The 17,366-nt window shown below is 36.6% G+C and overlaps 1 pseudogene; it reads left to right on the plus strand.

The window, feature by feature from the left end:
- The first annotated feature begins 887 nt into the window (after positions 1–887).
- Positions 888–13,256, plus strand: LOC113291675 (annotated as a pseudogene).
- The last annotated feature ends 4,110 nt before the right edge of the window (positions 13,257–17,366 follow it).

Consider the following 17,366-nt stretch of genomic DNA (forward strand, 5'->3'; position numbering starts at 1 on the left):
ATCCCTGATTTCGGTGGTGATAATTGATCATTTTAATATAGTCAAAATGCGATAGTTGTCATTATCGTCCCATGAAATTGATTTTGGTGGTGATAATTGATGTTTTTCATGTAGTTAGGATGTGATAGTAGTCATTATCGTCACATGGATTTAATTTGGTGGTGATAATTGATGTTTTTAATGTAGTAAGAATGTGATAGTAGTCATCATCGTCTCATGTAATTGTGATAGATGTAATTATCCCTGGAACATTATGATCTTTGAAGTTTTCACAACCTAATAAATGATTTTGGCTTAGTTGCGTGCTTTGAAAAGTTATTTGTTCAACTATATGATCTTTGAGGTTTACACATTAAGGATTTGCTTTGTCTGTATTTGGACCAAACTGTTCATAATGGCTTACTTTTTTCTTATCTTGTTATGATGATCATAACCGTGGAACTCGTGGAAAAGAGGGGTAGCTGGCAGGATGCCAGTAACTAATGAGAAAGAGGTTGTTTCAGGGTAATGAAATTCTGAAAATGATTTAGCATCAACATGCTAAATCATCCATGGGTAAGAAAACAAGTATATGGTCGACTTTTCATTTTGTTAGGATGGTGAAATTTTAATTTATGTAGTTAGGAAAGAGCTTATTTAGTTTCAACCATTGTTAAGGTGTTTCATGGTCGTAAATATTTTGCTCTGTGAAATATTTAGTATTCACATATGGTTGTTGCGGAAATATGTAGTCATCACCTTCAACAATTGTGAAAACAACATTTATCATCCGAGTTATATAGGTTATTGTGCTTGCGTTCATCGTATTAACGTATTAAGATGAGCTGTTTTTGGATTATTTTCCTTTTTAAGATACTGCAAGGCTGTTTTAGAGCAAACTTTTAAAGATGACTGGTAGAGGTATGGTCATATTCCTTCAACAAAATTTATCCCGGCCTCATCATATTCAATCCTAGCAATGACGGTGTATTATGAACTCGGTTATGGATGTGCAATAATGTCGATTGGCAGACTTGTCATCTGAAATGATTAATTTGTGGGAAGAGAAGGTAAAGATGGCAGCAGATATGCAGTTGACTGCTGCAAAAGATAATAATTGCAAGGAAAAGTATTCGTCTTACTCATAGAGTCACATACCAAAATGTACTTAGTATTGAAGAAAATTTTCATGGAATCCTATAGACTTTTGCATAGTGAAAAAAATTCGTTGTTTCTTTACTTTACACTAGGCCCATATTTCATAGATTACATGTCGTTAATTGTTGATGGTGCCATTGATTATACCTATGCTTTAATGATTGAGCTAAAATCTTTTGTTTTGAGCTGTGCCGTTGAATTTACCTGGGTTAATATTGTGCATAATAGTTGAAAGGGCTAAACACAACGTTAAGGTGCTACGCTGAACTCATGAGCCACCAGAGAAAGGGCTACTATATATTCCATCTGCCAGCACTATTGGCTACTACTTTTCCACTCTTTCAAGATGAATTTTGCTCATGTTTTTCGTCATCTGCAGGATCTGTTTACAGAATTCCATTAACCGTAAAAAGCAACATGGAAAAATCCACTTGACATGTGAACTTTTGAATTTTCACAAGATTAGAAAAATCCACTTTTCACGCGTCAACATTTGAATTTTCACAAGATTACAACTTGTGATAATTCAGTTTTCTTTTAAATGTACATTATTAACGATTAGTGAAAGCCGTGTTTATCATAAGTTGCGATAATTGCAATTATCACGTGTACTAAAAATTGCGATTATCCGTAATGGAATACTTAGTTGTGGCTAGTATAAACTGTGTTAATATTGCCACAGAGATTAATTTTTCTTGTTCAAGATTAGAATAGCTTGAAGTATCCATTAATGGGGGACTATAAGAAGAAGTAAAGAAAACCGGAAAAGATAGTTAACGAGAGAATATCAGAGAGATCCGAAAAAATAGAAAAGGTAAAAATATTTAGGCAAAAGAATCGGCAATTGACCTGAATAACGATAAGACATTAATATGCGGAAGCCATTACTAACGATAACATTAATTTTTCAATGTTAGTATTTCTACACAAGCTCCAGAAGGCAGAAGCCATTACTAGCGAACAAATATGGTGATGCCGTTCTTAAACAAAATTAGGGTTTTCGTTTTTTTTTTTTTTTTTTTTTTTTTTTGCTAGTGATGCCGTTGTTACTTGCGAAAAAGAAAACAAGTAGAAAAAGAAAAGAATCGGACCTAGCCGCGAATTAAAAAATGGAAGCAAATTAGTGAAGTATTTTAGGAAAGAAAAACGGCGATTGACAGACATGGTCAAAAAGGAAACTGCCCACCAAAAGCGCCCCCAATAAGACGCCGACTAATCTAGTTCATTGACCACTATCCAATCAACCATTTCTTTTAAGTTTGCTAAATTTATTATTAACTAATGAAGGTTAACTAAGTCCATCTAAAAATGTATAATTGTAACTAAAATCTAGAACTAATAATCTTAGTCGTACATCGTGAATTTTGGACTACACGTATATACAATCTTAATGATGGGTTCCTAACTAGACTTGGGTTTCTCACAAATTTTCACATTCTTAATTATTCTAAGACCAAATTAATTAACCAAATTCAATAAATAACTTGACTAATTAAAATTCTAACATACCACACGTGTTTGGATTATAATTCCAACACTTACTTCAACTCTGAGTGGCTTAGCTAATGAACCCCAATAAATATGTAGAATTGCATTTTGAAATGGCCAACACAATTTACAAATCACATTTATCCTTGATTGGAGTGACTTCTTATATAATGATTGGGTGTGTATATTTTTCTTAGGAATTGATCTACTTACTTGAGAAAATGTTGATATCTCATGTCTATCATTTATGTTATATGCAGCCCGATATTTGTAGAGATAGTTCCCAAGAAATCTCGAACAAGCATTTTGTTGGAGAAAATGAGTTATTTAATAAATGATATTTTGGTCTTGGCGTGGTTTGATTTCATGACCTAAGAGTCTAAGGATACTCACTCATTTTTGAGTGAATGAAATAGAACCTTTAGTCCCACATTGTGGAAAACTAAAGAGGTGCTCCACTATATTACCATGTTCTCATGAACATGTTGTAAAACAATGTGGGTGTACCAAGCACCAAGTCCGTGTCTACCTGAAATTATTTTTTACAAGTTTTTAACTTGATAAATAATTTATTTAAGAGTTTTATTTATGGAAAAAATCCTTTTTTGTGTTTAATTGTTTTACAAGAAACAAAACTCGTTTTATAAGAAAAAACCTAAACCTAACTTGATTTGCAAGTTAATTTTCCTATAAATACAACTCGAAAATCTCTTTTCAAAACACACAAGAAGCGACCATCTCTAGGTCTACTTTTCTTCATCTTCTTGCTTTTATTTTCGTGCAGCGTTTTACTTCCCTCCCTGTTGCTGAGTTTAAGAGTAGGTAACTTGTATTGTGCTAATAAAAGTTATATCGGGCCGTCTTATCCTGGACACATCTTCGCACGTTGGGGTTTAGCATTACTTTAGAGTATACCCGCGAACTAATGTGTTAAGGACAACTTGTTGAACCTGTGATTCTTCCCTCATCAATTTGTTCGTGGTAGAGTTGTTTGATACGGTTCTTTATATTTATTGTTTGATACGTTTCTTTAGTTTCTTCTATTGTTGCAAGACTCCAACAATCTTAACACATTATTATTCCTTGTAACAATGGGAAAGAACGACATTGAAAGACCACAGAAGTTTATTGGAAATGATTTCAAGAGATGGCAATCCAAGATGTTGTTTTATCTAAGCCATCATGAATTAGATTATGTACTTGTTCCACATGATGAATTGATGAATACTGAAGCTTTAACTGAGGAGGTGATCGAGTATAACAAGCGGTGTAATTTTCTGGCGAAAAATCATATCATGAATGGTTTGGAAGATACGATGTATGATTTTTACAATGCTAAAGAAAATTTCAGTGTTATGATTTGTGGACTGCGTTAGAAGCAAAGTATCAAGCGGAGACTGCAGGGAGCAAGAAATTTCTGGTGGCGAAGTTTATGGACTTCAAGATGACGAATAATAAGCCTGTTGTTGATCAATTGCTCGAATTTCAATAGATTATTAATGAGATTCTTGCTGAAGGTATGGTCATTGATGAGACGTTTCAAGTATCTGCGGTAATTGAGAAGTTACCAAGTTTCTGGTATGAGTACAAGAAAAATCTAAGACATGAAACTGGCGAGATCAACATGGTTGAATTAGGGAAGAAGATTCAAGTGGAAGAGTTGTTTTTCTCCAAAGATAAGAACGTGTCTTCTGCAAGGGACATGAGTAATAAAGCTCATATGACTGAACATAGATCTTCCAAAGCTGGAAAAGGTGAGAGTAACAATCGTAACTCTAAGCGTGGTCCTCCCAAGAAAGGTATGTTTCGAAAACCAGAGTCTAGCGTTACTAAAATTAAGGGTGCTTGTTATGCGTGTGGAGTTACTGGCCATATGACAGTTCACTGTAGACATCGTAAGGACAAGAAGGATAATGCTAACTTGGTTGAAAAGAACAAGGATGAGTTTTCTGCTGTAGTGTCTGAAGTTAATTTGGTGACCAATGTGATGGACTGGTGGGTAGACTTTGGAGATACCAAGCATGTTTGTGGGAACAGAGACCTGTTCACCTCCTACCAGAGGGTAGGGGAAGGCGAGAAACTATATATGGGTAACTCATCTGCATCAGAGGTTGCAGGAAAAGGAAAGGTCGGTCTGAAGCTCACATCTGGCAAGACTCTCACATTGAATGGAGTTCTTCATGTTCCAGACATCTGCAAAAATCTTGTTTCTTGTTCTGTTTTAGATGATAAGGGTTTTAAAGTTTCAATTGAGTATGGAAAACTTATAGTAACTAAGGGCAATGATTATGTGGGTAAGGGTTATAAGACTGGGGGTCTTTACAAACTTAATGTAACCTGTCCTGAAGTGAAATTGAATGATTCTTCTTCTTACATGTGTGTGTCATCGAATGTTTGGCATGGTAGACTTGGTCATGTAAAGTAAAAATCAATGCATAAACTGGCTAGCGTAGGCTGCATACCCAAATTCACTTTAGATAAAAGTCATAAGTGTGAGATTTGCGTAGAATCTAAGCATGCTAAGAAATCATTCAGGAAGAATGTCCAGAGAAACACTAAACCCTTAGAATTGATTCATTCTGACGTAGTTGACATGAAGTCAGTTCAAACTATAGGTGGTAAGAAATGGTTTGTCACTTTTATAGATGATTGTACGAGGTACTGTCAGGTTTATTTGCTTAGAGGGAAGGACGGTGCCTTAGAAGCCTTTAAGATATATAAACGTGAAGTTGAAAACCAATTGAATGCTACCATTAAAACTTTTAGTTCTGACCGTGGTGGTGAGTATCTAATTCCTATTGGAGATTTCTATGAAGAACATGGCATAATACATGAAACTACAGCCCCTTATTCACCTCAATCCAATGGTGTAGCTGAAAATAAGAACCGTACCCTTAAGGATATGATGAATGCCATGTTGATTAGTTCAGGATTACCTTCTAATTTTTGGGGGGAGGCTATCCTCTCAGCCAATTACATCCTGAACAGAGTACCCTTTAAAGGATCAGATAAAACTCCATATGAGTTATGTAAAGGTAAACAACCATCTTATGATTACTTCAAAGCGTGGGGGTGCCTAGCAAAAGTGGCCATCCCTCCTCCTAAGACAAATAAGATAGGACCCAAAACCGTTGATTATGTTTTTATAGGATATCCTGAGCATTCTAGTGCTCATAGGTTTATGGTTGTGAGTTCTGAAATTTCTGACATAGGGTTGAATACTATCATGGAGTCTAGGGATGCTGAGTTCTTTGAGAATGTTTTTCCTATGAAACGTGATTCTCGAAAGAGATGTTTAGATGATGCCCTAGAATTTCCATCATCCAGTCAGTCATTACCTTTAGAGGAAGATGAACCAGAAATAGAACCTAGAAGAGGTAAAAGGTTTAAAACTAAGAAAACCTATCATGGTTGCATTACATACCTAGACGAGTCTGATCCTCAGACTTATAAAGAAGCCATGACTTGTCCTGAAGCTCCGTGGTGGAAAGAAGCTTCAATTAGTGAAATGAATTACGTTCGAGAAAACGGTACTTTTGAACTTGTAGATTTACCTCCAGGGTCTAAGGCCATAGGTTGTAAATGGATTTTCAAGAGAAAACGTAATATAATTGGAACTATTGAAAAATACAAGGCTAGGTTGGTAGTGAAAGGCTATAAACAAATAGAAGGTATAGACTTCTTTAATACATATTCACCAGTAAGTAGAATTAGCTCCATTAGGATGTCAATTGCTATAACTTCTGTCCATAACCTACAGATACATCAAATGGATGTAAAGACAACGTTTTTGAATGGTGAATTAGATGAAGAAATTTATATGGAACAACCCGCAGGCTTTGTAGTTAAAGGTTGTGAGAAGAAGGTTTGTAAACTGAAGAAATATTTGTATGGATTGAAACAAGCACCTAAACAGTGGCATGAGAAATTTGAACATGTGATGATTTCTAGTGGTTTTAGAATTAATGAATCTGATAAGTGTGTTTATACTAAACTTGTCAAGGATGCCTGTGTGATTGTATGCTTGTATGTTGATGATATGCTTATACTAGGTACAAACATGGATGTTATTAATACCACTAAGAAAATGTTGAATGAGAACTTTGACATGAAAGACTTAGGCACCGCTGATGTCATATTAGGGATGAAGATTAGAAAAACTTCTAATGGCTATAGTCTGAGTCAGTCTCATTATGTTGAATCCATACTTAAGAAATATAATCAGTTTGACTGTAAACCTGTTTGCACTCCATATTATTCTTCTTGCAAACTCATGAAGAATAAGGGTGTAGGTGTTAACCAACTTGAATACTCGAGAGTCATAGAAAGTCTGATGTATTTGATGATTTGTACGAGACCAGACATTTCTTATGCTGTGAGTAGGTTAAGAAGGTATACTTGTAATCCAAGGAAGAAACATTTGGATGCACTTAATAGAGTGCTAAAGTACTTGAAGTACACAATGACCTTTTGTTTGAATTACGAAGGGTATCCGGCCGTCCTTGAGGGATTTTGCGATGCGAAATGGATAGGAGACTCAGAGGAGTCTAAGTCTACGAGTGGATATGTATTCACTCTAGCAGGTGCGTCTGTATCTTGGAAGAGTTCCAAACAGACATGTATAGCTCGCTCAACTATGGAGTCGGAGTTTATTGTGTTAGATAAAGCAGGAGAGGAGGCCGAATGTCTAAGAAACTTTTTAGAAGATATTCCTCTCTGGCATAGGCCTGTGCCAGCTATATCTATACATTGTGACAGCAAATCTGCAATAGGTAGAGCTAAGAATAGCTTCTACAATGGAAAGTCTATACATATGCGTAGACGACATGATTCTTTGAAATTACTAATCTCCACAGGACTTATTTCCATAGATTGGACAAGGTCCAAGGAGAATATCGTGGAACCTTTGGCGAAAGGTTTGCCCAAGGAGATAGTTAGTAAAGCATCAAAGGGGATGGGGCTTAGGCTCAAATAATTAAACTTGCCATGAAGGATACTCAACCTTGCTGACTGGAGATTCCAATAACAAGGTTTCGAATGAGACAACTAATTTGTGGTGGGTAAAGGTAAACACTATCAGAGAATTTCATTCTCTGTCCCTTCCCTATGGTGTTGATGTGATAGTGTGACTGCATGTGGAGGATGACTTTTAATTAAGTCTTAATGAGTTCTATAGTTTCAATTTAAGATTGAAGTGGGGTGTAGCAGTAAACACTCTTGATGGAACTCACCTATCTGAATGAGGAAGTGGGTCGCTTCTAATGAGAATGAAGCCGATTCTCTAAAGCATTTTGAGAAACAGGATATGTCCAGGGCCAAAATGGACAAAACAGCACGAACTTAGCAACACTTGGAGGATATCATGCATGGATGTTATTAGAATTACACCAAACGCTAGCAGTTCTAGACATAGATCACTGTCTAGCTAGTAGTTCCGGTAACTTCTCACTAAGCAAGGTTCAAGACCTCATGGACACCTTTGCCTAAATGGTATTTTCCGTACTCTGATTTTTCGTTTTTTTACCGAGATTTCATTCATGTGGGGGATTGTTGGAGAAAATGAGTTATTTAATAAATGATTTTATGGTCTTGGTGTGGTTTGATCTCATGACCTAAGGGTCTAAGGATACTCACTCATTTTTGAATGAATGAAATAGGACCTTCAGTCCCACATTGTGGAAAACTAAAGAGGTGCTCCACTATATTACCATGTTCTCATGGATATGTTGTAAAACAATGTGGGTGGAGCGGGTGGGGCGAAAAATACATGTTTCAACCCATGCCCATGCGCGTGTACCAAGCACCAAGTCCGTGTCTACTTGAAATTATTTTTTGCAAGTTTTTAACTTGATAAATAATTTATTTAAGAGTTTTATTTATGGAAAAATTTATTTTTATTGTTTTACAAGAAACAAAACTCGTTTTATAAGAAAAAACCTAAACCTAACCTGATTTGCAAGTTAATTTTCCTATAAATACAACTCGAAAATCTCTTTTCAAAACACACAAGCAGCGACCATCTCTAGGTCTACTTTTCTTCATCTTCTTGCTTTTATTTTCGTGCGGCGTTTTACTTCCATCCCCGTTGCTGAGTTTAAGAGTGGGTAACTTGTATTGTGCTAATACAAGTTATATCGGGCAGTCTTATCCTGGACACATCTTCGCACGTTGGGGTTTAGCATTACTTTAGAGTATACCCGCGAACTAATGTGTTAAGGACAGCTTGTTGAACCTGTGATTCTGCCCTCATCAATTTGTTCGTGGTAGAGTTGTTTGATACGGTTCTTTATATTTATTGTTTGATACATCTGACGTTTCTTCAATTGTTGCAAGACTCCAACACATTTATGCTTTTGATCAATCCTTTGAATCTGTGATAGCCTCTTTTGCTCCTCCAATAGTCGCACTTCTATCTCAACATGTTTTTGTTTATACACATGCTCCTCAAGGGTCAAGCCAATCAGTTGAGTTAGAAACAAATCGGAAAAATGCAGCATCACTAGCCAAGGCACTTTACACATCAATAGCTATTCCGATTACAATTTGTGCACTCATTTACTCATTCCTATACTGTACATACCCCAGAGATAGAGACCGTGCAAAAATGAATGCAGTATTTGAATCAGAAATGGAGCAGTTGGAGTCGGATAACCTTCCAATTGAAGGGAAATACTGTCAGATTCAGGCTTCTGAAGTTTATGAAATGGAAACTGTGATTGAACTGGATTGCGAAGTAAAGGATGGTCTCGAAGTCGATGATGTTGGAGAAAATGAGTTTTATTGTTGGTTTTATAGTCTTGGTGGGAATGGAACTTAGGACCTTTGGGTATTTAAGAGCTCTTACTCATTTTCTTATGAGTGAATGAAATAGGACCTTTAGTCCCACATTGGGTATAACTAAAGAGGAGATCCACTATATAGCTATTCCATTATGGTAGTTAGTAAAAAAATGTGGATGAAACGGGTGGATCGAAATATTTTTGACTTCACCAAGGCTTGGGCTTAGGGATCGGGCTCGTGCATCCGCCGTGGAAAGGCCAACCAAGATTTATCTTCTTGGATATAATTCTTTTGAATTGTTTCCTAAAACGTTTTGAAAATCAAAAATATTTTGTCATAATGTTGTGCATGCTTTAGGGACATCTGACCCGTGCAACATTATTTTGTTACCAAGTTTAAATTATGTTGACACATTTCGACATTGATTTCCTTCCAAAAAAACAAAATATATTAACATAATTTCGAGTTAATGTCGTAGTTGTTTTCTGTTTGTTTTATTCTTTATTGTCTTACATGGCGCAAGGAATTGATTCTCCATCAATTGAATTTATCGCACCTCTCCCTTTTCTTCTATAAAAGAGACTCGAAACTTTCATTTCAATTTGTGTCCAGAAGAGCTACTATCCTCTTCTTTTCGTCTCTCCCTCCCTCTGTGTGGTTTTTCAATTCTTTGTGCCATTTTTGTTGAGTTCGTAAGAGTGGGCAAGTACTATAGTGCTAACAGTTCTTGCATCAGACAGATTTATCCTGTATACGACTTGACCACAGGGTATAGGCATCACTCATTCTTGAAGCGTACCGGTCAACTATCGTGTTAAGGACAGCGTGTTGAACACGTGACTCTGTCCTCTGTTTACCATCAATTGAGTGTTTGTTTACCTTTCAGAAATTTATTTCTAACATTTTCACATCTTCTTTTAGTGTTTTATTGTTACAGTCGCAACAGATGATAGTGATGAAAAGACCCTACTTACCCATGAGTAAGCACGACAACCTGAGTTTAGGGCATTGGCGGATTTTTAATGGTTTGTCTTATGAACAAAAGATAACGGAACTGTTGATCTGCTCGTTCTGTAATTGACAGAAGCAATTCGGGTGAGATTGATTAATTTTTGATGAAACTAAACATATAAATCCTATTGTCAAAGAGCTTTGGGTGGTTGTAGTATTTGGTGGAATGGTTAGGATATGGGTGATGTGAAATGCTATCATTTTCGAAGATGCAAGTTGGTCTCTACGGAAGATTAAAGAGAGAATTGTGCAAAGTGTGTATGTAAACGGAGGATGTCTGGTAATATGTTAATCTCTGTGTATGATCTTCAGTTGTCTCAGTTTTGGGATTGGTTGCAGGCATATCAGAAGGGAGAGAATTATTGAATGCAGGTGGAAATTACCAGATTCAAATCAGATAGTTGTGACTAGGCAGCTGGAGGAAATCCAGGTTTGGCTGGGGCAGGCTTCATTTGCAGAAAAGATAAAAGGTGAATTTGTATACACAGTGTCTGTTGATCCAGAGCTTTCGCTATAATGAAGTGCTGGTCGGGGTATTAGTTAAGTTTGGTTTTAAATAAATTTAATTAATATGGAACACGTCAATATGGGGATAGCTCAGTTGGGAGGGCGTAGGACTGAAGATCCTAAGGTCAGGTGTCCGATCCACCTTAACCGCACATTTCTTTTTTAAGTTTTTGCTTTTTCTTTTTAGCTTTAGGTTTTGTTGTTTGAGCCATTTCTTTTGCCTCATGTAGTTTTGCAAGATTTTGTACTTCGAAGAAAGTGGAGAAAATTCTAATTGAAACAAAGTTTTGTACTTAGAAGGAAGTGGAGAAAATTCTAATTGAAACAAAGTCCATGTTTTCGGGTTCCTTTTACGACTCCGGGGTTGTAATTCTAAACACCGAGGGAATGAGGCCATTAGTTAAATAATCAACCAATCATAAAAATATGTGAAATCTTATTTATCTTGTCGGTTCCATTGTTCATACTCTGTGCTATCCACTAGCAATGTATCTCGCAGTTCATCATAATCGTACTCATGTTATTGCTCTTGGTGCTTTTCTTTGGGCTTTTGCAACTTTCTTGGTTAGTATCTCTTCCACATTCTTTCAGGTACTCTCTCTTGATGATGTATAAACTCGCATTTAGCTTTCTGAAATTATTACTTCAGTAATTTCAATTGAAACAAAGTCCATGTTTTCGGGTTCCTTTTACGACTCCGGGGTTGTAATTCTAAACACGGAGGGAATGAGGCCATTAGTTAAATAATCAACCAATCATAAAAATATGTGAAATCTTATTTATCTTGTCCGTTCCATTGTTCATACTTTGTGCTATCCACTAGCAATGTATCTCGCAGTTCATCATAATCGTACTCATGTTATTGCTCTTGGTGCTTTTCTTTGGGCTTTTGCAACTTTCTTGGTTAGTATCTCTTCCACATTCTTTCAGGTACTCTCTCTTGATGATGTATAAACTCGCATTTAGCTTTCTGAAATTATTACTTCAGTAATTTCAATTGCTTGTTCAGTTTTCATATTGGATTTCAGTTTGACTTTTTTGAATCTAAGATGTCTATGGTTATACCAGCCATTCAATCCCTTGTTGCTATTCAACTGAGGACCATAACCGGGGTGTAGCTTTTGGATGGCTTCAACTAATAGGAAATATTGGGTCCATTCTGGGTGGCATGGTGTCAATTCTTCTTGCATCCACATCATTCATGGGTATTGCTGGTTGGAGAATTTCGTTTCATATATATAGTTGCAGTTGTGAGCATCATAGTTGGAATTTTAATGCGATTGTATGCAAAAGATCCTACTTTTGTGGAGAAAAACATGATGAAAAAGGATTCAAGTGCAGGAAAATCATTATCATTAGAGTTAAAAGAATTTTTTTCAAGAAGCGAAATCTGTGATGAAAATCCCATCCTTCCAGATTTTGATAGCACAGGGTGTTAGTGGATCATTTCCATGGTCGGCTTTTGCGTTTGCGCCAATGTGGTTAGAACTTATCCGCTTCACCCACAAAGAAACAACTTTCTAATGGAGTATGTTCACAGCGGCTGGTTCTATTGGGGCACTTTTTGGAGGAAAGATGGGTGATATACTTGCTGTCCACTTCCCAAACTCTGGCAGGATCATTTTATCTCAGATTAGTGCTGGCTCATTCATCCCACTGGCATGGATTCTGATGCTTGGATTACCTAATGATCCCTCCACCGCATTCAAACACGATCTGGTTTTTGTCATTATCGGTCTGACTACGTCCTGGAATGCTGCGGCTACAAACAAGTAAGAGTGACTCTCTATTTGATCCCATTTACTCTTTTGGAATTACTTACTTTGAGAAAGTATTGATATTTCATGTTTGTCATCTATGTTGTTATATGCAGTCCAATATTTGTAGAGGTAGTTCCCGAAAAATCTCGAACGAGCATTTATGCTTTGGATAGATCGTTCGAGAATATATTAGCTTCGTTTGCTCCTCCAATTGTCGGACTTCTATCCCAGCATGTTTTTGCTTATACACCTGCTCCTCAAGGTTCAAGTCAGACAGTTGAGGTCGAAACAGATAGGAAAAATGCAGCCTCACTAGCCAAGGCACTTTACACGGCAATAGCTATTCGAATGACTATCTGTGTATTCATTTACTCCTTCCTATATTGTACTTATACTAGAGACAGGGACCGTGGAAAAATGAACGCACTTATTGAATCCGAAATGGAACAGTTGGAGTCGGAAAAAGTTCCAAGAGAAGGAAATTACTCTCAAGTTCAGGCTTCTGAAGTATATGAAAAGGAAACTGTGATTGAAATTGATTACAAAGTAAAGGATGCTCTCCAAGTCGGATGATAGTGACGAAAAATCCCTTCTTGCCCATGAATAAGCAGTGTGTACCACACGGGGATCCTCAACTTCTCCTAGAGCTTTTTATTTATCTTCGAAGAACTTGCTAGAGGAGGCCTCATGTAAGTATGATAACCTTAGTATAGGGCATTGCAGATCTATAACAGTTGTTTCTAGTAGAAGAATGCTGAAACTTATCAGCTCGTTGCGTGTTTGTCAAGGATGCATGATTTTGTACTTACAGAAAGGGTACCAATATTCATTCATTCTATAGTGCTAACCGAAACAAACACTATGTTTTCAGATTCTTTTTACCATTGAAGAAGTTGTAATATAGAAAAACATAATGTTTTTCTTGGGAAAGTTTGAACTGGCCCAAGACACATTGCCCTTCAAAAATGGCAGACACCTATCTGAATCTTGTGTAATAATAACTATATCTGAAGATGGTGGTAATTATATATATAGTTTTTTATTACCTATTTGAAAGTTGTCTTCACATTTTAAGTAGTTCTATATAATTTTTTTTGGCTGATATCCTAATTACGAACTACTTCGACTTCACTTGAAAATAAAATAACAAGAACAAGGAAACAAGAAGAAGCTCTAACACTTGCATTATATATATTTCATATTACTCGACTCTTGAGTCTCATCATATGAGACTAATCTTATTTATCAGACAACATAGACGTTGATCATAGAAGATTACATAGACGCCGAAGAAGTTACATTCGGAGACACACATTCTTTCTTTTTGCTCAGTTGACACACACGTTCTTCGTAACAGTAAGTGCATGAGGTGATTCATCAAGTGTAAGCCATTGTTCAACAGTAAAAAGCTTCTGAGCACAAGAAGCATTGGGACCTGTAACTATAACTTGTACGTAGTCCACATACCAACCACTTTTTGCCTTGGTTCCATCTGAAGTAAGCGTTATTCCACAAACAGGCCCCGGTAAACATTTACCTAAAGCGTTGGAAATATCAAGGTTACCATTTTCGAAATAGTCATGATCTGGTCCCATTAACCCACTGTCCCCCAAATTTGTGATTTCAACATGATTACCATCTGAGTCGTAGAGTTGTAGTGATATGTTTGAATCTGTTCCTGAATCGCTCTTCGTCCCAGTTTTTGTATATATATACTATGTAAACACAATCATTCTGCACCAAAGAACAAGAAAAGAAAAACTCATAATCAACACCAAAATGAATAATAAACCAAAAGTTATGAAGGAAATGAGACAATAGACAAATCGTTGGTAATTAAAATCGTTGGTTGCTAATATTTTATAGTATATAACAATTGCTTAAAACTAAAAATAATAACAAAAATATGGACTTTTGTTGGGATTGGGAATGGCCGTCTTATACAGAAGATTGTAGAGGGACATTCTGCTGAGCGGAAGATTGTTGTGTGAGAACAACAAACGAGAATAGCAGAGAGCCAAAGAAGACCAAAGAGAGATTATTGACTGCAAAGGCCATTTCTTAGGATCACAGTTGAAATTCAGGAGTGTGTGAGAGTGATGTGATGATTCTTGAGCTGAAGTCTGGTTGAGCTCTTTTTATAGAGAAATTATAAGTCTTGGATGTTGAAAGTTTGGCACGGAACTTAGGTTGCAATGCTAGGTGCATGTTATCATCGCTTAAATTAATCCGGGAGTTAGTGATCATGCATGCATGATGCATGTATCTTGTTAAAGAACAAATACAGATAGAGACAATAGGATTTGACGCGAATTTAAAGGGAAGTTGTGCAAAGAAATGACTCCGATGACTTATATTCATTATCTTTATGCCACTATCTACACAAATCCCATTTTTGAACCAGCTCTCAAAGTCCCTTGCTCCTCCGTTGAGTTAAACAATAATTTAGACAGAGGTAAAAAAAGAATATATTGAATTTGACCATAGTTAACGAGCCATCGACGAGTTTTTTACTCTCTTTAGAACACACTGACTGATTAATGCTGGATTTTTTATTTTTTCAGAAACATAACCAAATAACACTGAAAAACATAAATTTTCCAACTTATAAAATTGGCTCTTATTTATATATCATATTACATTATAAGAGCAGTTCCTATGGGATGAATAAACTCAGAGTTTGTTCATTTTACTCCCACTATGGCAGGAACAAACATGAAAAATGGATGTTCAAATCATCAAATATGTTGCTTTGAACATTGAGTCGGAATATCCAACAAGCGTCTGTGGTAAGGACGGGCGCCATTCCTACAAACGCTAGCGTCCGAAGAAATAACGCCGCGTCCATATCAATAACGCCAGCGTCAGTCACTATGGTGCCACCGACTCAATCTGAACGGTTGCAGAACCCTTTGATCCAACGACTACATTTTTTGAAATCTATAAATACTCCTCATTTCAGCTCTAAATTCACACATTCTACACATTCTTCCCTCTCAAATCATCTACAAAAATGCCTCCCATATTTCGTTCTGTCAGATACACTAAAGAAGAGGATTTAGCTATTTGCAGAGCCTATGTTTTTCAAACACAAGATGTTGCCGCTGATGTTGCTACCGGTAGGAATGTACCGCAATCGACGTTCTGGTAGAAAGTTTTTGAAATGTTCGCTGCTGAAACGATGAACATTAATGGGCGTGATTCTCAGGGATTGGCGCATCGTTTTAGTGTAATTAGTTGTAATGTATCCGAGTTCATCGCTCAACTAATGGAGAATCACAAAAATAAGCTCAACGGTGAAGCCGAACATGAAGTGGAACCCAGAACTCTAGCGATGTGTCCAGCACCTAACCGCGGTCGTCAGATACGATCCTTAGGGTGCTCATCAAATACGATCCTTACATCGCCCTAGGAATTCCACCACCCGCCGAGAACTGACGCCGCCTATGTAGCAGTTGTTTTCATCTGATGTATTTCTTTTATTCTCATGTATGGTGTGGTTGTTCAATGTAGTATGTTTTTATTTATGAAATTGATGGGTTTATGTTTAATCCAGGAAAAATTTAAATTACTTGATATTGATGGTTTTAGATAATTGTAATAACACAAAATAAACAACAAATTAAATAACATAATACCATAGTGAATCGATTTGTCCTACAACTTCAATCAACCCACTCCACCAAAAAACACATGGGACATTCCCAGCAATGCCTTTCATATGTGTCTTCTTCAGAAGAAGTCCGCAAATGCATAAAAGTCCTGCAACCAGGCTTTGAGCATGAACTGATTCTCTGTGGACAATGTTTGTATTCGTGATCTCCATATCCACAATGCTTGCAGTGTAATAACTCATTCTTCAATTTGGCTTTAAGTTTGAAGTTTTTGCAGAGTGTTGCAATCTTTTCTTATTCTTCTTTTTTAATCTTCATAGCACCATCTAGCATATGTGGTTCCTCTGGACAATTGAGATCTTGACATTGCAGATACCTGAGATTTTACGGTTGTGATTCAATCACCATTCTGATGCGTGAAAAACCTTCCCGCGGACGCTTTGAATACATCAAAGTACATTGCATAAGACTGTGGTTATCCATGAAACATAATGGGCAAACCTCTTTTGCTTCAACACATAATATTTGCTTCTCTTTGCCTTTAGAAAACATGGTGGATGATGAGAAAGAAATCGATTGGTTTGGTTTAGAATAAAACGCAGTGATGTATTTATAATAGAAAATAGGTGTTGGTAATTCAATCGGGCGCTCAAAGGAAAGTCGCATGCGATTTTACTTTGAACCCCAACGGCTAAATTTCCATTTCCAACGACAATTTTTTTTCTCGACGTATAAATTTCATTCCTCCTATCTCCAAAATCACATCTTCTTCTTCTTCTTTTTTCTTACATCTCTCCTCATTTGCAGAAATGTCTGTTAGAAATTGTTATAAATCGTGGTCCCAAGTTTACTCAAAAAGAGAACATAACTCTACACAAAGCATATTTCTTTCATAGGTGTTGATGGTGGTTTTTAGCTTAGGGTTAAAATCGTAAAGCCGTACATATGACATGACATCACTATGACCAATAATGCATTTATTGAATCAATCAGCGTGCCTACGTAAGAATTACCAGGGTACCTTTTTTTTTTATATACATGTCTCATGTTCCAGGGCAGAACCCTTAGT

Source organism: Papaver somniferum, chromosome 6 (assembly GCF_003573695.1).
Source record: "Papaver somniferum cultivar HN1 chromosome 6, ASM357369v1, whole genome shotgun sequence".
Lineage (NCBI taxonomy): Eukaryota > Viridiplantae > Streptophyta > Magnoliopsida > Ranunculales > Papaveraceae > Papaver > Papaver somniferum.